We start from the raw sequence: 14,418 nt of genomic DNA on the forward strand, positions 1-14,418 counted from the left end.
GGGCGCCTCGTGATGCATACGTGAAAAAAGGTTAAGATATTTTTAGGCCATCTAGACGAGAACGATCGATCTTTGCAAGAGACCGGTTTCGTTGTGGGTAATATTTGTGAAGCGCTTAGTTGATGCTTACATATCACCATGGTCGAACGTTTGTGCAGCATTGTCCACACTGTTGCACTACTGATGGTGTGCTTAGTCGTGTCCGCTTCATTGGTTCCTGCAAGTGCCAAAGTGGGATGTGGAAAGGTGCTAACATCTAAGGATCCCCTTAGACTTATTTTGAATGGATTTGAATCGGAACCAGGCATGTGGCCATGGCACGTTGCTCTGATGCATCTCGAGGCGTTTTGTGCTACGGCAGGCGAAACATCTTGTCCAATTATTCCGCGTTACAAGTGTGGTGGTACAATCATCAACAAGGACACAGTGCTTACAGGTTTGACGAGATTGGCGTGTCATTAAATATTTCGTTTATTTGCGCCCTAGCCTGATGCTGATTTATTCTCGCTTTATTGCAGCTCATCATTGTGTGGCTGGAATCAGCATTGTACACCTAAAAGTACGTGCGGGTATATTTGATCTGAACGATAAACCTGGAGAAGACAACCAGGTACTGCAAATTTTAGCCCCACCGGAGGCGAGTGTGAAATCGAACGACGGCGATATAGCGGTACTCAAACTGCAGACGGAATTCGAATACGGTTTCAACGTTCAACCGGCGTGCATTCGTGCCTCAAAACAGCCCATTTACGATCTGGTTGGAATGTATGGTACAGTGGTTGGTTGGGGCTTAACCGAGCGTGGGACTACCTCAAGAACTCTGCTTGCGGCAAACGTTCCGGTGGTCAGTCCTTATGACTGCTGGAATAGCAACTCGGCATTCTATCTGGCACTGACATCGAAGATATACTGCGCCGGCAGCCGTAATGGGACCTCGAGCTGCTCTGGGGATAGCGGTGGAGGATTGTTCTTCTACATGGGAGGCCACTGGTTCCTGCACGGTTTGACATCGTTCACGCCGGGTGACCTGCGACGGTCTGGTACCTGTGAACCTCATAATTATATCGCGTATACCAACGTAGCCGAGTACATCACCTGGCTCCAGGAAAAGGGTATTACGTTCGAGGACCCGTTGATCAGTGGCATGCCTACAGGGGAAATGGCCGTTGGTTCTGTAGGATCTAGAAACACCACCCTGTTGCGGTTGTCCGTAAACTTGATATTGAAAAAGATCTTGCAACAGCAAAAAGGTGAATTTTTACTGAGAATAACTCTAAATGGTAGGAAGGCAGAGAGTTTGTTTGAATGAGCAGAAATCGAACATTTATGCGTATGATCGTGTTCTGTATTTGTTGTAACTATTATTTCTGGTAGCTCAAAATACAAATGTATAAAATAAATGTATGAGTATGCAAATTTAGACCAATATGATCTAAACATAATATAATCTAAAAATAAATATATCAGGCTTGGCACGAGCCGCATCAAATACTATATAAAATGCTTCCCTCATTTAATCGCAATTGATCAGACGGTACAACTTGCAGGAGTCGAATTTTTTTGGCAAACATTTCTTCATTTTTCTTAATTAATTGCTTTGGTACGTGCTTGGTATGTGTTGAGTGGTACATGGTGGTGGAGAGTTAATGGTAAAGCGTAAGACTTGTGCATTCAAATTACGTCTTTAGAGAACTGGTTTTACGGGTTAGTTTCTTGGCACAGATTTGAGCACACTTGAGGAATGCAAACCGAACATGCAGTCTTTTGTCGTCTGCGGCCTTGCGAGGATCGAGAACAACACACCTAGAGTCCAATGGCAAATTTTTTGGTGCTCATGCTGGGTGTTGCCGGCCTCTGTTCAACTTTATTGGGATTTGAATATCGTAATCATTTCGATGGTAAGTGTGTTAAACGAGGAGTACTGTTTGAGTGTGGAAAATATATTTTAACAATCGAATAACTATATTACAGCGGTTCACGGATGTTTGCAGTACGACAAGGTACCCAGATACAACCAGTCTGTGGAATACTTTGCGACGGATAACTTCCGACACATTGGTACTACACCAAACTCCAAGTACATTCGAGTGGGCATGGTAGGGGAGACCGACGGAACCTTGCGCTTCGGAGCGACACAATATCCGCACGATGGATTTGTTTGGGAAGTTTGTATGTGATCTACTGTCTGGAACAAAATTGGAAGAAAGTGATGTTGCACACAGGCTCTATTTGCAGATCTCGCAGGACTACCCGGTCAATACACGGAGATTAGCCGACAAACGCGTTCCGGCACCGAGAATTACGAGAACACATCGCTGAAAAAGATCACTACCCCCAACATAATGTCCAAAACTCGGCCCTACATGTTTCGGATTGAGGTGCTCCATAACGGCATGGTACACTTGACCAAGGATGGCGAAAAAAAACCGTTTTTGGAATTCGAAGATGGTGCACATAAGTTGGAACTGAGTTATATTGGTTTTACCTTATGGAATTATGATGTGTTCTACTTCTACGACTGTCCATTGAACACGGAGTCCAATAATGTTGATGATACAGTGCTGTTAAAGTGTAGTTTGGCATAAGAATCCGCGATGGTATGAACTCACAATAAAAATAAATCCGATAAAGCACGTGCAAATATGTTCATGATACATGTGTTCAAATTTGGTTATGTAATTTAGCTGAACAACGGAAATGTGAACATCTCGGAAATTCTTTCCGAGGCTAGTGAAATCTGCTTCTTTGACGTGTCTAACCATTTTGTTGCCTACAAGTTTCTTGTACATGGATAGTCAGATCTCTCATACATGCATACAGGGGGTTTTGGTTTTCTTTTGGGATCCGAAGCAATGATGAGGAGAGGGTACACTAGCTTACGTCGGATGATTTTCTAACCACCGTAAACTTCCGGTTGTCCCAGAGCACCATTATTAAAATCCCAATATGATTATTACATACTAAAAATTCAACTCATTTTGAATTAGAGTTAAAATAGATCATATAAAAGAAAGCATTTAGGTTTAATTCTATCTACCTTAACTATTGTCTTCGCTTTGGTTCTTTGGTATCCGAGAATATCCTGTTGTTGCTTTGTTTACTTAAAGAATGTTCTGACCCTAAGACTTAATTTTTTTGTTTACTACGGTCCATTGCCTCAAGAAAAAAAACCCCTTTTGTACCCAGAAGTATTAAAAAAAAATTAGCTTACCGGTACCGGAGACATGTTGCACGTTTGCTAATTTGCTTGACTTCGTCACCCTCGACTTCCAAAACAGCACGAGGCGAATATCACAGCCACTTGTAAGGCTTCCCAGTCAAGGCGACGTCGTCTTTCGGGGCCAACTAACGTTTCGAACCGGGACAGAGATTCAAGCGGCAATCGGAATGGATGGTTCGTCAAGTGACCGCATCGCTGGCTCAATTGGTTCCGTCCCGACTAAGGGCTTTGCGGGCGAATAGAAGACAAAAACTGGAATGAGAAACAATACATATAACCTCACGGTAGAACCCTCTATTGCTATGAGTGAGCCTGTAAGTTACCCATTTCCCCGGCAGTTCCTCAGGGCGACTGCCGACGAAGCCGAACGAATTAGTGCGGTTTTACCTATAGGACAGGGATGGGAAACACAAAAACTACACGCGCTCATCACTGGCCGGTTGGCGGCGGTACGTACCCTTGTGCCACATCATGGCCGGTGTTCAATGTGCTGTGCGCTTGCGGTCATTGTGCTGGTGTGGCAGAACTCTCGGCGGTCGCCTGTCGGACATCTCAGTCGAGCGTCAGTAACGATAGAGTGGTGATTGTCGCGCACGCCGCGTGCTTGCTAGAGGCACAAAATGGTGTTGTTTTCTTTTGTTACTGTTACTGTTTATACGTTTCCTAGAGAATCTCAACTCATTTCGATGATGATGAATTGAAATAGCAATGGTTTTACGTGGTTAATTCTATCAATCCTCCAATAAACTGTTTGAAGTGATATCGATAATGAAAGAGGCACGTGATCAGTGAACGAACGACAACAACACGACCACTATGGCTAGCACCATGGATACGTTGCTGATTTTTCTGCATACCTGTCACGTCTATTGTCACATCGCAATAGGCTGGTTGATGGCGAATTGCAGTACGCTCAACGATGGACTTCTCGAATGCTGGCAGCAAGTTCTCCACTGGGTAAGTACCGCTTGAAACAAGTTCTCCCAACCAGCAAATATAGCGTCACGAGCCTCCTTTATAACTAATAATCGAGAAAAAACACCCGCCCTCACCCGCCTGTAGAGGCGTTGAATGAAAATGAAAGTTTTCCTTTGCTGCGCTATTAGAAAGTGAATTTTTCAACCAATCGATCGAATGGGCTTACAAGCAGATGCAACCCAAACCCGGCTGGCTTCCGTTTTTCATTAGCGTGCCATTCGTTTCTGTGCGTGTAGCGCCGACCAAAAGTAATGATATCCATTTACATTCGCTGGTATAAATCTTCTCGTGGATTGTTTATCGTGCATCACGAGTGGCAGGACTACTCGATCACCGTCTGAAAGCGAAAAAATAATGAATTAATAAGGCAATTGATTTACACATCAAACAACACACGGAGCTGGTTTGTTTGGGTATTGATTGATTTACAACTTTCAAACAAACATCTGCATGCGTTGCGTGTATTGGATAGACAGATTGAAAGAGCATTATGATCATAATAATTGCACCATATTTGTTTGATAAGAAAACTAGATTCTTTTCTATTTTTACATTCATTTTTGTCATAACCTTAATATTATAGTGGTTTCTTGTTTAATGTGTGAATGTTCCAAGCGATATTGCCAAATTATGGATCAAAGATTCTTTTTTTCAAAAAAGAACAAAGTTTTTTGGCTACAAAACATGCTTTGCCAATTCAAATGTTCTGCAGGGCAGGTGGACCAACGAACTTTTTTAATGCAAGCAGGCGGTGATTAGCATACTTTACAATTCACCAACAGCCCCATCATCGCCGTCCTTCACCGTGACCGCCGGGGGAAGTGAACCACGTGTCGGATAGTTTGCATATCTGTATCCGGTTATGTTGCTGAATGTGTGGGGTGCCGGTGTTAATGTGCCATAGTTTTTGTATATCACTCCACGCTGCAGTTTTGGTGTGCATTTCAGGTATCAAAGTGTGGTTGGAGCAAGAGGACGGCGATAGGTTTGTCCCGCTATACCAGGGGTCGGCATAGTCTTGCCCGCAGGCCAAATCTGGCCTACTACTCTAGCAGATTTTATCTGGCCTGCTTGAACATTTTTATATAACTTACAAGAATAACCAGAGATTTTTGAAAAGATAAAAATAGCAATCAAGAAATGGTAGTGAAAATAAACTTTCCTTACGTTCGTTAAGTTTATTTTAATGTTAAAAGATAGAACAGTGCTTGTTTCCGAGCATATAACCGTGAAAAATCTTTGAAAAAATTTAGGTACTTCAAAACAAGCAGTTGGTGCGAACAATTTTCAAAAAGACAAAGTACATCAATCTGAAACTGGATGTACAGAAATTATTTGTGCACATGTAAAAGCTATTCAGAATTAAACCTTCATTGCCTATTTGTTTGTATCATAAACAGAATGAATTTAGATAATGTATTATACAAAAATTGTTTGAAACTTATACTGACGGTCTAGTCAAGATTGAATAGTGGTAGTCAAGAAATATTCTATTACTCACTCACAAAAAAATATCACTATCCCTCCAAAAAATTAAAGGACTGTATCATTAAATAAAAATTTCTTATGGTATCTGACCAGTGGTTTGAATTTAGCTACCTGCCCCTTTTCGAGAAATGTGTGCCGATCCCTGGGCTATACGATGCTTTCGTTGGTAAAAGCTACATGATTTTATGTAGACTTATCAAAAGTAATGCATGGCTTTGAATACGGCTTTTTGATGCACGTGGTTTATTTTACTTGTGAATTTTAAAAGAAAACCAAAAATGTTAAGGGATATAATATAATTTAACCGTTACCGAAACGGAAAAAAATATATATGAAAGGGGGTTTCTTCCAAGAAACTAATTAAACCTGGTGTCTGGCAAAAGTGATCATGCTGAGTATTTGGCTAATGACCAAGTTGTATGATGGATGCATTTTCTAGTTCGACCGACAGGCCATTTCAAAATTGCGTTTGAAGTGCAATGTTACTGTGAGTCGGTCTTTGCTGAAAGGCGTGCAATAGTTCGGTACAAAAATACCTTACTAATGATTGCATCAATCCTTCCTTGCACATGTTTGTTTGACTTATTCCGTTTTTGAAAACAGACCTGTCTGTTTATATCATGCGGCATCATTTACGAACAAAAAGGCGAACCGGCTCAACGTGTTCTGGAGACACGCACGGGAAAGCCACAGCACGGCGAACCACCGGGATTATTTTCCACTCGGTTCCATTGATTCCGAGCCGCGCCGCACCCTTCACCGCACGTCACGACAATTGGCTTCCCCTTCTCGCACCCCTTCGAACGTCAGCGTCAAGCAACAAAACAACATTGTTCGCGGGCCTCGCAACATGGGGCGGTGCGGTCAGCACTGCGCATCCGACCGGCGATCAAAACAAAAACTCCGCAGAGGAAAACCACTCCCTGCGCCACCCGCCCGTCGGTGCCTTACCATCCGCTTGGCGGCCGTGCGTGGCCGCGGACGCCGATTATTGTTCGGCTGTTGTTCGGTCGTCGTAGGGAAAATCATCGGACCGGGTCAGGAAAGAGTGAGCGAATAAAAAAGTGGAAAAATTAAACGGGTGGCGCCGACCACCAACCAACCAGCCCGGCCGGGAGAGGATGGTATGATGATTCAGGCGGTGGTCGGTTCGTTTTGGTTGCCGCTTCGCGTCGCTCGGCGCCCGGCGCTGCTGCTGCTGCTGGAGCACATACACACAGACCCCGCGCACGGTCGCTTCAGTTGCCGATTTGATGTACTACACCGCGGACGACGTCAAGGTGCACGGGTTCTCCGGTTGATACGGCTTCCGAGAGGGACGCGTGGACAGCGGCAAAACGCGTACCGACCTCACACCAAAGACAGTGAAAATATAGGATCAAGGAGGGTGCAAAACCCCCCCTGGCGATCGATCGATTCGGGGTTGGCCACGCGGGTGAAACAATGCGAAGCGCAACAGGCTAAGAAAAGAACTGCTAACCTCGGGGACGAGCAGTGTGTGACGAGGTATTGTTGGTAAAATGTTGGTCCGGGGAAACCCTAACCTCATTGCGAAAAATTGAAGTAAAAACCAAGGTGTCGCCGACGATCATGCTGACGAAGATCGTGCCGGCGTGACATTGTTTCTTTTTTCCAGCTGATAGATTTTTCCTAAACCGTGTGTCCGCTTTTTTTTCTCTTCGGTGAACCATGTGGAGTTGTTGTTTAAATTCAATTTGTGTGTCAGAGTCTAAGGGCGAGTGCGTGTGGATTTCGAAACGGATGTTAGAGTTCTTCCCGTGCGCGGAAAGGTTGGGAAACGAATTTCCACCTTTTTCCCTCGATTTTGGAACCTTCTTTTCCAGAGTTCTGCCTTGCTTGAAGTGACATAAAAAATTCCAACGAAGTTGCTGAAGCGTTTCAAGAGAGTTTAGCTCAACTCCCACACCCACACTAAACGCGCGTTTTAGCGTTTAGATGCGCACATCCTATGGGCGACAATCAATTTAACGCCCCTCTAAGAGCTGAGAGGGCCGGAGGTGTCGGATGTGTTTTCACGGTTCGTGGAATTCTCGACAGTGTCTTTCGCCGGCGAACTGGAAGTCCCCACGCCGGTGCACTTGCGGGTATTTACTAATCCATCTGATTAGTCCCCAAGCCGTGACTCCACATCGTCGTCGTCGTCGTCGTGACACCAACTCCCGCCTTTACTTAATCCACCGGGGTGTAGTAGTGTGTCATTTGCATGGTCAAAGTGTCCGGGGTGTTGTGGTTGCTGACAGGTTTTGCCTTCACTAATGAATTTACCTCGGTCCGGTGATGTGTCCAGCCCGAGGAGCTTCTGCTCGAAGCACCGCTGACCTGACGCTCGGCAGATTGGTTGCCAGAGATATCGATTAGTATCCGTTATGTCCGGAGCGATATCTGGCCGAGTCGTGTGTCGAATCGTTCGCGGTAAAGTTCGTTCATCAGATTTGCAACCCATCAATTCTAATTCACAACTCAAGAAGATCGTGTTGGTGATAAGAAAGTGGCGTGTGTTTTTTTCTCTCTCTTTTTTATCTATAACTGTGCCTAAATTTTTCCTGAAGGGAAATTCTTGTTGTTTCCAGTGTGTGTGTGTGTGTGTGTGTGTGTGTGTGTGTTTGTGTACCAGTGCTGCTACCGGTTAACTGCACGTCGACGGAGTGTTGGGTGCTAAAATTAATCCATCAATCAGTAATTACGGTATGGTGAAAATATAGGTTATGATAAGTGTCCATTATGACTTCCGATGGCGCACGCTTCGTCTCACGAGCGAGTACAAGCTTTGGTGTCTTCACAGTGTTCGGTGAAAAAGGTGGAATTGGAAAATAGAGGAGCGTGAAAGAAAACCAGCGCGAAAAGTTTATTGATAGACGCGAGACGGGCAAAATAGGAGAGAAAAGAAAAAAACATTATGAAAGAGAATAGGCAACCCTCGCAAGGGTAATTACGGGCTTTTGGGGGGAGAGAAAAAAAAATCACCCCGAAGAAGTGAGAAGCGGCATTCCGGCAGCGGTTTGGGTATGTCCTAGCGAGGAAAAGCTCACCCAAAGCCTGAACTGTGTGTATTTTGTGTGTGTGCGTCTCTCTAGTGATAGTGCCGAAATGCAAGATTAACGCAATCGAAAGGCCTCGTGATGATGATCGAAGGTGCTACCGTACGTTAAGTAGCCCCACGTTAAAGGGCCCCATCTTAAAGCGAAAGGAAAAGTGAAAACACAAAGAAAGAAACATCCAAGTTCTCGCCGGCAGGCGGATGGAGCGGTGGCGGCATTGCAATGTGCAGCAAAGGAAAGCCGTTTTATGTTGCGTTGATTACCGTGCGAGCACGTGCTCGGAGTGTTACGAAAAAATAGATTCGAGGAGCTAAGGAAAAACGTGAAACGAAGAAACGACGAGGCTTTAAAATGGCGTACGTCGTCTGGCGGGTGCTAATGAAGCAGTACTCGAAAGTTCGGCTCGGCATCCAGAAGAGTCCATCGGAGGAGGATGAAGTGAGTGAGCGGGGGAGGTATGCGGGATGTGGCCGTTATATTAAATTAGTTTGTGATTGACGGCGATAATGATCGTCTATTCATGATTCATGAATGAGAATTTATCCATGACGTTTAGCTCGTTTGTTTGAATGAAAATACTTCAGTCATTTCCTTAGTCCTATTAGTTTTCAATTTTAAAACTATTTATTGAAATATTTTGTAAAAAACTTTGCGTCAAAATTGCTCCCAAAGGGTCAAACGGTTGCGACAATGGTGGAATTCATTTTCTTTCCCATCTCAATTCCCATTGAGCCCACTGTTAGATACGGTAGTCGTGGTGCGGCATTTGCAATTAATACGACTTCAGAGGTCCGTTTCCGAAAGCCCATAACCTAATATCCAATTTCACGGCCGTGGCCAACACGCGGCCATGCGCAACGCGCAATCGGAGGACTCCCGCGTCGTGCGTGGTTCCCTCATTTCCGTCCAACCGAGTCTTGCGGCGTTTCTTGGCCGCCGGTGACCACACGGACGACGAAGAGGGAAGCGGGGGAGTGAAAATTAGCGGAAAAGCGAACTCGCTGGTCGCGTATTCACTTCACTCGGACACTTCCACCAGTCGGGATGGTTGGACTGCTACATGCGTAGGAAGCCTCCTGGAGGCCGCAGCGGGGGAAAAGTAAACCACAACCACTCCCTCCTCGATCCACCCCTTCTCGGGACCGCGAGACGCAAATGTGCACTTTCCCGCCCAATCGGGCAAAATGAAAAGATAGTGAAAAACAATAAGCAAACAGGAAATCCGAACCGAATCGAAATGAAAAGAAAGGAAATAAGGAAAGAAAACGACAAAGAAATGAAAAACTACTCTCACCCATCCCGCGCCCGGCAAACAACGCGGTTGAAGATTCGATTTGGGAGGCAGCAGCAGCTGCTGGTTACTACCCTCTTCGTTTGCTCATCTCCGAAAATGGGACCGAAATCATCTTCGTTCAATTTTTGAGCCATTTAATGGACCACGCGGATGTCTTTGCACTTTAATGGTGATGGCATATGCGTGCATGTGTGTGTGCGTGTGTATGGAATGTCCCTAATGAGGAACGGGTTTATGATTTCGAAAAGGCTTTTGGTGGGAGCCGGTGGTCGAGGATGGGGGTGGGCATTTTTGTCGTCTGCGTCGTTGGCGTAATTCATAGTTTTGTTCGGGAAAGAAAGTGTGCTCCTAGACCACCCTCGATGAGGTTAGCAATGTTTGCCGATGGGGGATGTGAAATTTTGCAATTTTTGATCAAGTTTTGTCATACTCGTGCATTGGATACGGATATTTGGAGGGTAGATTAAATGGGTCAATTATTTCCACGAACTATTAGCTAATTTTTCGCCTTTCTTATCAAGCTATAAAATATTCTCACTACTGGCAAATACCATATTTCTCTAAGTAGAAGTACGTAAATAGTACTAAACTAATGTAGATAAGAACTATTTTTGAGATACCTGGTACAACATAGACGGTCTAGTTTAAAGACATTTTGTTGACAGACATACCTTTAAGAAATAGTAATTTAATCAGAAAAATCAAAAAGTAAATTTATAAATATAAAGACAACAAAAAGTAGGAAAATAAGCTATACATAATCATACAATTAGTCGCACACGTGACCGTTTTTTCATATTTTTTTTTTGTTATTTTAAATCGTCAGATGATTTCTTTTAAAATAATTGATTGTACTAAAATCAATATAAACGCATTTCACGTTAGATACGTTATCTAAAATAAAACTGAAAAATATGATTCTGTCATTTTTCAGCAATAAGATAGCAACATTTAATGTTTCCAAAACTGCAAACTAATACTATCTACGTACCTTTCGTCTGATTGAACTTCCCAATCGGTAACGTGAAGGTTTTGTTTGACGAGACAGCCCTGTATTAAGTTTCCCTCCTAAATAAACGTTGGGCCCAAGAATCCTTTGCCAAATGGAATCCACTCCCTTGAAAGAATATATGTATTTCTTTCGAAAACAGAGGAGCGGTCACATGAAGGGGAAAAAAATCAACCAACCAATGTCGGTCGCCCGCATTGCAACCGGGGCTGCCGGCATCCGCTTCGTGTGATAGAATTAGCATATTATAGCTTTAGTCCATTATTTTGATGAGTAACACGCGATCGCCCGCGCTGGAAAGGGGAGCATGGGTGAGGGATTGGTGGAAAATTCAAGTGCAGGCAGCTGGAAATCCCGGTAGGGCGAGGCATATATAAATACACCTAGAACAGGCGACAACATGGAGCACCGGAGAACAGGGTGATTGTTATGCAACGAGTACACGATGATGGCGGTGGATTAAACGGTGGACAATGTCGCCTGGAGTGGGGGAGGGAAAAACTATTCGAATGAAACCGCGGATCGGAGCGGTCGTGCGGTGGTCAGGGAATGCGTCCGTTCATCACTGTTGGCCTTGGGGGTTTTCAATGGTGCGCTCCGATCGATCGAAGTGATTTCTTTACAAGTGTCCACGCCCTAGATGCGGGTTGGAGAAATGGCTAGCCCTGCTTCCGGCCGGCCGTCCCTGGCAGCGGATATCACGCCGGATGGCAGGATGGCATGAAAATTTGTGGTTTTCCCGCACGGCCTCGAGGCGGATCGCGGGACCGTTTCTCCGTTACGGACAGGTTTACGTGGGGCCACAAATTTTCGCCAGCAGCCCCCTGGTTTTTTAATGGCACCTGGTGGCCGGAACCGGTGCTGCACCGCTGGACAGGCCAAATAGAACGGAAAGCGCTACACACCCAGACGCGCGCACCCGACGGTCATTAGGCTCGTCTTCCAATTTCACTGAACCGTGGCGTTGCTGGGCCATCGTTACCTGCGAGACGGTGGTTCGGGGTGTCCGCGTGTGTGTCTGGGATTGGGAGAGGGTGAACCACTCCCCTGGGGGTGTCCGATGTCTTATCCACCCGCTGGAAGGTTCCCTAATTGGATGGACTGTTGTTGCTGCTTCTGCAACCGTCGTTCTTCAAGCCATCGGGGACTAGGGAAGGTGTTTTTGCAATACACTCACGGGCAAAAGGTATTTTTATTTGAACATTTCACGCAACCAGACATGCTTGAAATAGTTGCCCCGTTTGTGTCTGCTATCGCCGCGAACGGAAGTACACTACCTTTGAGATGTTTTGCAAGGACGGTATAAGTATGTAGGTTAAATTTGTCGCCATTGTTCTTGTGGGGTCTTTTCGCTTTTGCATGTTACGTAGTGTGTGGTCACTTTATATGTTTGCCTTTTTACAACAATCTTAAGCGTATGATAAACCTAACGAATTGTTAAGTTTATATTGTTTTTACAATTACATTTAAACGAAGCGAGTCCATAAGAGATACTGTTTAAATAGGCAAGAGAATTCTTCCACTGAAAGGGAAACTCTCTGCTACTTTTTTTGTAAAACGATCCGATGATGCATTGTGAAAGGGAAAGGACTCGTGCTTGCGAAATATTAGCACGTGTTTTCAGCATACCTATGATGTTCATCGTTTCCCCAGACAGATCGGACAATTTCCCCATTGACGAAATGTTGCTCCTATCTGCCGCACACACGCGTTGCATATTGCATTCGCATGTTTAGATGCACACGCAATGCGAAACTGAAGGGGGTGGTGCAGGGAAATGCATCGAAGAAATGCACGTTCATATATTATGTGCTTACCGGGGCTTCGAGAAGTGGCAGTAATGTGCCCCGTGTAGAGTTTCACTGAAGGTCCGTTTGGAGCGGTGCTTTTTGTGGTATTTCTGTCCCAGCACGAGCCCTTCTGCATAAAAGGTGCAGAATGGAAGGCACGTTTTATTAGTTTGTTCCTATTTTTCTGTCTTTCAAACCTTAGAAGTGTGGTGTATATTTTAAATGATAGTAAAAATGTACCGGCTTTAAAAGTAAAGTGATGCTTATGAATTCTAAAATAACTCATTAGTAATTTAACAGGTTCCAGGTACTGTACTAGGTTTCGATTGAAATCACCTAAATTTTATGGTTACTAGCTTGACGCCCCGGGGATGTGTAAATGATGTTCGGCAAAGAAGGGTTGGAGAAAAGAATTGAGAATGTTTTAACACTTTAGAGAGGCGAAACTTTATATGAAACACTTCCAAAAAATTCGAAACTCAGTGCTGGACATAACTTTCATTTTTATGCTATTTAGTTGTAGTTATTATAAATTATTGTTCTAAGTAAACACTAGGGTAAGTGCACCTATAGTGGAGCTAGTACCAATAGTGGTTGTAGTGGAATAAAATCCTAGCTCTACGCCGATAAATATACAATGGAGTTATTTGTTCTTCTATGAAATGTTCTTTGATCTTCTGCGGAGTGTTAAAAAGATGAACCATCTCATTCCGTAATAAGGAAGCTCCAAAATTCATATTTTCAAAACAGGTTGTCCCAACATGCTGCATTCCTTAAGAATCTATAACGAATATCGTGATTTGCTTAAGGCTATAAATCACTGCAAAATCATTAAAACTATATGATTTCGCTTCTGACATACCCCAATATAATTGATTTATACGAACTTAGTGCATTTTAGCATAATTTTATTATATTTTCATAGTTTTTACTATAGTGCCACTATAGTCACAAAAACCCAAGTTGTTCCTATAGTAGCCATAGATTTTTACACAAGTATATTTTAGTTTTATTTCGGTTTTGGCCAGTATAATCAGGTAAGTTTAGTGATTTTATTCTGTTTCAACAAAATAAACAAAACGGAACTGGAGAGAAGGCTCAGCAGAAGAAGCGGAAGAAAAAAAAAGAAAGCGGGCGAAAGATACGCTATAAAGCATATACTATAGTTTTAGCTGTAATATTCAGAGCATTTGTTATGAATTAAAATTGGACATATTTCGGTAAAACAATACAGTCTTTTCAATGACAACGCATTAGTCAAGGAGTATTTTACCGTTCTGTTTGAAACATGCTTCAAAAATAAGTAATAGTCAAAATATATTCAAGCTTTTCGTACTACCACCACTATAGGAACACGATACCACAACTATAGGAACCATACCACCATAATAGGAGCAACCGACTAGGAAGAAAAATACGTTTTTTTCGTGTATTTTGTATGGTTTACGGTGAAAATAGATGTTTTTCAGAAGAAAAGTCATGTTTCGATCATAATTGATTCAAATATGTTTAATATTGTGTTCTTAACACTCATAAATTACACCTAATTGGTATTTACATTACTAAGTGCACCACTATTG

This window comes from Anopheles ziemanni, chromosome 2, assembly GCF_943734765.1.
Source record: "Anopheles ziemanni chromosome 2, idAnoZiCoDA_A2_x.2, whole genome shotgun sequence".
Taxonomy (NCBI): domain Eukaryota; kingdom Metazoa; phylum Arthropoda; class Insecta; order Diptera; family Culicidae; genus Anopheles; species Anopheles ziemanni.